This window comes from Oncorhynchus nerka, linkage group LG10 (genome assembly GCF_034236695.1).
Source record: "Oncorhynchus nerka isolate Pitt River linkage group LG10, Oner_Uvic_2.0, whole genome shotgun sequence".
NCBI lineage: Eukaryota > Metazoa > Chordata > Actinopteri > Salmoniformes > Salmonidae > Oncorhynchus > Oncorhynchus nerka.
Genome location: NC_088405.1, coordinates 42,652,738 through 42,661,547, shown reverse-complemented (window position 1 = coordinate 42,661,547; position 8,810 = coordinate 42,652,738).

The following is an 8,810-nucleotide window of genomic DNA, read 5'->3' as shown; positions in this document are numbered from 1 at the left end:
ATGGTACTAAATGAAAGGGAACAGTTTGGAGATCATGTATTAGACCAAAGGGGAGGACAGAACAGTTCACCTGACACAAGGCTGAATCCAAACATTACACTGTTGATTTGATGTACATTTAGCATTTGCTGTACTTTTCGCCGTATTTGTTGATAACAAAATCTGAAAATACTCTGGGATACATTCAGTAACATGATAAGAATATTCCTGGAAAATATGGGGTAGCTGCAACATAAGACAAAAAAAGTACAAAGGTTTGAGAGAGAGGACTAACTGGTGTCTCCAAGTCGCCACACACCTCTGCAAAGCATGCACAGTTCCTAAGTCATTTCAATGCACTTTTATGACTCAAAAGAATTACAGTCGTTTAACATTATCGGTGTGGAAACGTTATTTGTAGAGTTCACAACCTACTACACTTGTGAGAAGTAAGCTTTTTATTTATTTCATAACCATTACGAGTTTTGTCAACCTTTTCATTGTCTTTTTGTTTGGAGTGCTCCATGAGCAATGAGTATGAGTCTGGTTTCTCTGTCCTGATAACATTGAAGAAGCATGCGTGCCTGTGCAAGCATAGAAGTAGATCTAACTGGCCTGCTGCGTGCAAATGTAGGAAAGTACCCATTTGGCAATGTCTGATTTCTGATTGTCCTAACAGACCACATAAGTTGGTCGTAGAAAAACACGATCTGATCCACCCAGTGGAGGTCTGGCCATGGATGAATACGCTTTGGGGACCGAGCCGTAACATAAGTCAATGATCTTATTTTTCCTTGTTCGACAGGTCACATACTGGGGTTAAGTACTCAAAGTGCAGCCATTGAAATCCCCCCTGATGAATTTGGGGTAAAAAATCATGTCAGCTGCAATGACAATGTTTGCTCTTGAATGCACTGATCAAGTTTGGAAGCGCAGAATTGTCAGAATATTATGAGAGGGTTTTCTATTTAGGAGCTGTGATGTGGAGATGTTTGTGGTAATCAAATATATATAAATATATAAGTGGTTTGTAATACCCTACATTTTTTACTTGTAATCAAAATCACATCACAGGCAAATAAGATCATCTTAAAACAATGTGGTCTCTACGCTGGCGAGATGTGCTCCTCTAGGTGATAGATGGGCTGTGTGTGTGTGTGTGTGGTGTGTGTGTGTGTGTGTGTGTGTGTGTGTGTGTGTGTGTGTGTGTGTGTGTGTGTGTGTGTGTGTGTGTGTGTGTGTGTGTGTGTGTGTGTGTGTGTGTGTGTGTGTGTGTGTGTAAGTGCGTGAGATCGATGCGTAGCCTCTGTACAGTGGTGTTTTATGAATGCGGTGTGTGTGTTAACAGAGTTACGACAACAGACTCTACTTCATCATCTTAGACATAATCACCTCATGGCCTGTTAACCTGAGAGGGTGGCTGGGGGGCAAGAGCGAGAATGTAGGGAGGGGTGCAGGGGGTTGTTTGGAGAGTACAAGGGATGAGTGCGGGGAGGAGAGGAGCCATCTGGTGGTGGGAGGCACACAAGGTTGTATTTTGAGATGTGCCTTGTAAGAGGCTTTTTTTGTTCCACCCATTAGTGAGAGTGCTGTAAGCAATGTAATAACTGTATGTGGTAGTCAGTGGCGGCTGCTGAAAGGAGGACGGCTCATAATAATGGCTGAAATGGAGCGAATGGAATTGCTTCAAACACATGGAGATCACGTGTTTGATGTATTTGATACCATTCCACCTTTTCCGCACCAGCCATTCCAACGAACCTGTTCTTGCGTGGTGGTAGTAGTGCCCCATCAATTTAAAATGTATAGGGTACAGATTGGGGTGGCAGAAAGTCTTAAATCTTGAGCATTTTGCCATGTCAATTTCGTCTGCTTTGCCATGTAGTTGCTGCCAGCTTGGAAGCCTTTGTTAAGGCCTCTAAACGTGGAAGTGACATAAAACACCAAATATTCAGTCATATGGAGAAGGTGGAAACGAGTTTCCTAGGGTTAGAGACAGAAGCTTGACATTTGGAGTGGGAGAAAGTGGCTTTAGCAGCAGACACAGAGGAAGAGAAGGTAGAGATCAGGGAGTGAAAGGATGATAGGTCCTCCGGAAGTTTAGTTTTCCTTCATTATCGCTCAGCTGCCCGCAGCCCTGTTACGTAAGCTCGCAAGGAGTCACTCAGCCACGGAGCGGGATGGGAGGGCCGAGCCGGCCTGGAGGAAAGGGGACAGTGCGAGTCGTAGGATGCGGAAAGGGAGGGGAGTAGGGTCGAATAGACGGAATCAGGAGACAGGAGGGAGAAGGATTTAGCATTAGGGATGGATGATATAAAAGGAGAGAGTAGAGGGAGAGAGAGCGTTTGGGCTTCTTGTGTACAATTTGCTGTCTACAAATTATTTGTAATTATGTTCCCTGACCATCCGCTCAAGAAACTCTATATTAGGAAGGTGTTCCTAATGTTTGGTATACACACTTGGGATTCTTATTTTCCTGAAAATCTTTCCCAGCGTCCTGGCAAATGCCGCAGAAATCATAAGTGCCAATTTAAAACGATTAAAACCAAGACATGTTCACTATGCCATGCTTCTCCAAAATAAGATTGTTGCTGCAACACAATGCCAGCTTGATTGCGCCACTATGTAAACATGTCACGGCAAGTGAAAATGATATTTAACAATGATAGAGTAACTTTGATTGCCAATGACATTGTTGTGAATTTTTGAAACAGGCCGTTCATAAGTTCAGAGCGTTATCATGTTCCTCAATTAATTCAGCACATTTCAGCAGTAGGCCTAAGCTATCTCGACACAGAGCACGCTCAGGACGCACAGAGCACACCCCGAGTAGGCTATAGCATTGTCGAATCATACAAACTTTGACAAGCTTTAATAATGCGACCTATAGATTAAAGAACTAAGTTTTTAGAATCTAGTGATTTGGGGTTTTAGTGGGATTGGGACGATAGCAAAATAGCCTACGCTCTAATCACAGCAATATAAGGCTAGTTTGTGAGTCAATAGATGAAAAAAATACACTTGATTTAGACGACATTGTTGCATGCTAAATATTTCTGATCAGTGAGAGATGAGCAAAGTATCTAATGTGCTTCCACTTCCAATTGTACAGCCAGGGATTCATTAACCAAATTCAGTGCATTTGGAAAGTATTCCAACATTTTGCATCAATCTACAGACAATTCACCATAATAGCAAAGCAAAAACACGTTTTTTGAAATTGTTGCTAATTTATTAAAAATAAAAAACAGAAAATACATTTACATAACTATTCAGACCCCTTACCCTTTGTTGAAGCACCTTTGGCAGCGATTCCAGCATTGATTCTTCTTGGGTATGACATCACAAGCCTGGCACACCTGTATTTTGGGAGCTTCTCCCATTCTTCTCTGCAGATCCTCTCAAGCTATTTTCAAGTCTCTCCAGAGATGTTCGATCGGGTTCAAGTCCGGGATCTGTCTGGGACACTCAAGGACATTCAGAGACTTGTCCCGAAGCCACTCCTGCGTTGTCTTGGCTGTGTGCTTAAGGTTGTTGGCTTGTTGGAAGGTGAACCTTCGCCCCAGTCTAAGGACCCGAGCGTTCTGGAGCAAGTTTCAAACTTCATTGTTTTAAGGAAGATGGAGGCCTCTGTGTTCATGGGGGCCTTCAATGCTGCAGAAATGTTTTGGTACACTTCCCCAAATCTGTGCCTCGACACAATGCAGTCTCGGCGCTCTGCGGGCAATTCCTTCGACCTCATGGCTTGGGTTTTGCTCTGACATGCAATGTCAACTATGGGACCTTATATAGACAGGTATGTTCCTTTCCAAATCATGTCCAATCAATTGAATTTACCACAGGTGGACTCCAATCAAGCTGAAGGGGCATCTAAAGGATGATCAATGGACATTTCAAGTTTCACAGCAAAGGGTCTGAAAACTTACAGTTGAAGTCGGAAGTTTACATACACCTTAGCCAAATACATTTAAACTCAGTTTTTCACAATTCCTGATCAGCTTTTATTTCTTTCATCACATTCCCAGTGGGTCAGAAGTTTACATACACTCAATTAGTATTTGGTAGCATTGCATTTATATTGTTTAACTTGGGTCAAACATTGCAGGTAGCCTTCCACAAGCTTCCCACAATAAGTTGGGTGAATTTTGGCCCATTCCTGCTGACAGAGCTGGTGTAACTGAGTCAGGTTTGTAGGCCTCCTTGCTCGCACACGCTTTTTCAGTTCTGCCCACACATTTTCTATGGGATTGAGGTCATGGCTTTGTGATGACCACTCCAATACCTTGACATTGTTGTCCTTAAGCCATTTTGCCACAACTTTGGAAGTATGCTTGGGGTCATCGTCCTTTTGGAAGACCCATTTGCGACCAAGCTTTAATTTCCTGACTGGTGTCTTGAGATGTTGCTTCATTATATCCACATAATGTTCCCTCCTCATGATGCTATCTATATTGTGAAGTACACCAGTCCCTCCTACAGCAAAGCACCCCCACAACATCAGACCAGAAGACATTTCTCCAAAAAGTACGATCTTTGTCCCCATGTGCAGTTGCAAACTGTAGTCTGGCTTTTTTATGGCTATTTTGGAGCAGTGGCTTCTTCCTTGCTGAGCGGCCTTTCAGGTTATGTCGATATAGGAGTCATTTTACTGTGGATATAGAGACTTTTGTACCTGTTTCCTCCAGCATCTTCACAAGGTCCTTTGCTGTTGTTCTGAGATTGATTTGCACTTTTCCCACCAAAGTACGTTCATCTTTAGGAGACAAAACGAGTCTCCTTCCTGAGCGGTATGACGGCTGCGTGGTCCCATGGTGTTTATACTTGCATACTATTGTTTGTACAGATGAACGTGGTACCTTCAGGCGTTTGGAAATTGCTCCCAAGGATGAACAAGACTTGTGGACGTCTACTATTTTTTCTGAGGTCTTGGCTGATTTCTTTTGATTTTCCCATGATGTCAAGCAAAGAGGCCCATAGTTTGAAGGTAGGCCTTGAAATACATCCACAGGTATACCTCCAATTGACTCAAATTGTGTCAGAAGCTTCTAAAGCCATGACATCATTTTCTGGAATTTTCCAAGCTGTTTAAAGGCACAGTCAACTTAGTGTATGTAAACCTCTGACCCACTGGAATTGTGATACAGTGAATTATAAGTGAAATAATCTGTCTGTAAACAATTGTTGGAAAAATGACTTGTGTTATGCACAAAGTAGATGTCCTAACCGATTTGCCAGAAATATAGTTTGTTAGCAAGACATTTTTGGAGAGGTTGAAAAACGAGTTTTAATTCATCTAAGTGTATGTAAACTTCCAACTTCAGCTGTATGTAAATAAGGTATTTCTGTTTTCTATTTTATTACATTTGCAAACATTTCTAAAAAACAGTTTTTCAATTTGTCATTATGGAGTATTGTGTGTAGAATGATGAGGAACATTTGGTATTGAATACATTTTAGAATAAGGCTGTAACGTAACAAAATGTGGAAAAAGTCAAGGGGTCTGATTACTTTCCAAATACACTGTATATCATATTAACATTGCATAAGTCATTACAAAATGTGTAGAATTGCAGGAAATTTGTTTCTAACTGCAAACATTTCTCTCCACCCCATGTCAAAATGGGTAGATTTGTAGGAAATGAGCTGTAAAACAAAACAAAAAATCTCTTATGCTATATTGGCATAAGTCATTGCAAAATGTGTAGAATTGCCGGAAATGTGTTATAAACTTGCAATCTTCTCTCCGCCCCATGGCAGAATGTGGAGAATTGCATTTTTCTCTTCACAGTCAAGAGGGGAGCCCCCCAAAAAAGGCTAAGGACTTCAATCTTACAGTGGTGAAGTAATTGCAACTTCAATTTGTGCTGGAGGTAGATGGTAAACATCAAAAGGTTCCTTTTGCCATATTAAAGAGTGACAAACCACTCATCATTGGGTTAAAGTCATGTAACTTACTGGATCTAGTGAATCCAGTACTTACAGTGAATTGTCAAATGACTCATTTTGAGAATGCATATGCTGAGGTTTTTGAGAGAATAGGAAAACTCAAGGTGCAGCACGAAATCAAGTTACAGCAGCCAAATAGACCAGTGATCCATGCACCTAGAAAGGTACCATTATCCCTAAGAGACAAGCTAAAAGCAGAGCCACTGAAGCTCGAGTCCTTAGATACCCTGAATGGGTCCACTCACTAGTAATAGTTGAGAAGAAAGGCGGCTCTCTCAGGCTGTGTATGGATCGAAAAGAGAACAAGTATTTTAGCTGCCTACCAGGGGGGGGTTGATATTTGGGGAGATGGCATGGGATAAATACTTCTTAAAGCTAGACGCCTTCTCAGGGTTTTGGTAACCAGGATGTTTATAGAGAATTGTTTTATCTCTTACGGAACAAAACGTATCTTGATAAGGTGGATGTGGCATATTGTATGTGATTTCCCAATCTAATTCCTGCGCAACCTCCATAAATAACCCCCTTGACAGGCGCCCTGCTTTGGAAATCCATACACAAAACATTCCATTCAAAAATATTTTTGGGGCACAAAGCTGTCATGGTTCTTTCAGGCACCAGAGGGTGGCAGAGACAACCCTAGATACTTTCTTTGTTACTCAGGTGTTGCTTATCATTTCATTATGATTTCCCTTTGAAAAGAGCTGTGTTTTCTGTCCATGTTTGCAGAAGCGTGATTTCGGTTGCTCTGTGTGTTTGTCGCCTGAGTAAGTTTTTGAGTCCTTGTTGGTTTTTCCAGTATTACTGTGATCCTTCTTTTACCTTATTTTCAGGAAAGTAATTTATGTTTATCCTGAACCATTGATTCCTGGTCCATTCTCTGTACCTGGGCCCAAACCCACCATGTCACAAAAGCACACTTCTTCTGTTCCGCGGAACACACACAAAATCCGAGTAAGAACAGGGCTTGTTCTTCTCACCGACGTCACCTTACCCAACTCTTCCATGATACTCCTCGTGACTTCGAACGAATCCTCCAGGCAACATTGATTTTGTTTCCTTTACTTTTCACGACTGTAGCCCTCTCCCTCTCACTCTCTGTACTCTCATCTTCACCCGACCCACCATTAGTTTTCAAACAGAACATCTGTTTCCACCATCTTCCTCCTTCATCCCGTGGGAGCCTCCTGCTGCTCCTTTTCCCTTCTGGTCCCTCACTCCACATTGAGACCTGTTTGGCTTGTTATAGACCTGTCATGTTACTAATCTTGATGATGATGATAGCAGGGGAAAAGTGTTGCCAAACATCAACAACAATATTTTCTGTGATATTGCACTTCCCTATACACCTCAAGATATGGAAATGTGTCCATATGAATCATTACGTTATAAGTACTGATAGTTTATTCTCACTTAATATACACTCTAGGTACTATAAAATAGATAATAAATAACTGTACATCAAAGGCAATCACTTTGTGTAATACTGTAGTTTTTTTAATGGGTGAAGAAGTACATGGCTCTCACTATAGTAGTGCTGTGTGAGAAGCCTGCCACTAGTCCTGGTAGATAGCACCATCTTGTGGTGTGTAAACTTCAAATGAGCAGCGGGTACTGATGAGAATTACAACCCTGGATTATCATAAAATAAGGCCTATACATTGTATCTTTCGCTCGAACTGTCCAGTAAAATTCCCATTAACTATGTCTTTTGCATCCCCTACTTTTAGCCACTGACTTTCTTAACAGTAAATTCAACAAGTGGTTATTATTAAACATTACCAACATACTGTATTTCTTCAGAGTTTATTATTTCAATAAAACCCAATTCTTGTGTTCTTTTTTAGGCAGCTCTACAGCGTTGTCCATATGGGTTGGAATATTCTACTGGTTTTGAACCTAGGGGCAAGTAGACCCCCAGCTCCGCTAAAACCATTGACAACCATACTGAACCAAAATATAAACGCAACATGAAACAATTGCAAAGATTTTGCTGAGTTACAGTGCATATGAAGAAATCAGTCAATTTAAATATATTAATTAGGCCCTAATCTTCGGATTTCACATGACTGGGCTGGGGCACAGCCATGGGTGGGCCTGGGAGGGCATACGCCCGCCCACTTGGGAGCCAGGCTCAGACAATCAGAATGAGTTTTTCCACACAAAAGGGCTGTGAGGCCGGTTGGACGTACTGGCAAATTCTCTAAAACGACGTTGGAGGTGGCTTATGGTAGAGAAATTAACATAAAATCTCTGGCAACAGCTCTGGTGGGCATTCCTGCAGTCAAGATGTCAATTGCATGCTCCCTCAAAACTTCAGACATCTGTTGCATTGTGTTGTGTGACAAACTGCACATTTTAGAGTAGCCTTTTATTGTTCCCAGCACAAGGTGCATCTGTGCAATGATCATGCTGTTTAATAAGCTTCTTGATATGCCACACTTGTCAGGTGGATGGATTATCCTGACAATGGATAAATTGCGCACTGTTGGCTGATAATGTTTACTTTGCAAGCTACGGTAGAAACTTTTTGTACTGTTAGCTAAACATAGTGTTGGCTATGCCAGCAACATTCATTTTAAATATGTCTTTCAATGGAAGAGATTTATTATTGAGATTTTCAGTTTCTCTGATATAAATCAACAAATCCATATACGCAGCCTGGTCTCATAGACTAGACGTAACAGTAAAAGTAAATCCGGGACCGTAAAAATAGTATGATTGATATGCTATGTTTGATATGGTTAAATATGACAGAAGGTTACGTCTAGCAATCAAAGGTTTCATATTCGAATCTCATGGACAACTTTACTATTTAGCTAATTAGCTACTTTACAACTACATAGCATGTTAGCTAACCCTTCCCCTAACCTTAACCCTTTATA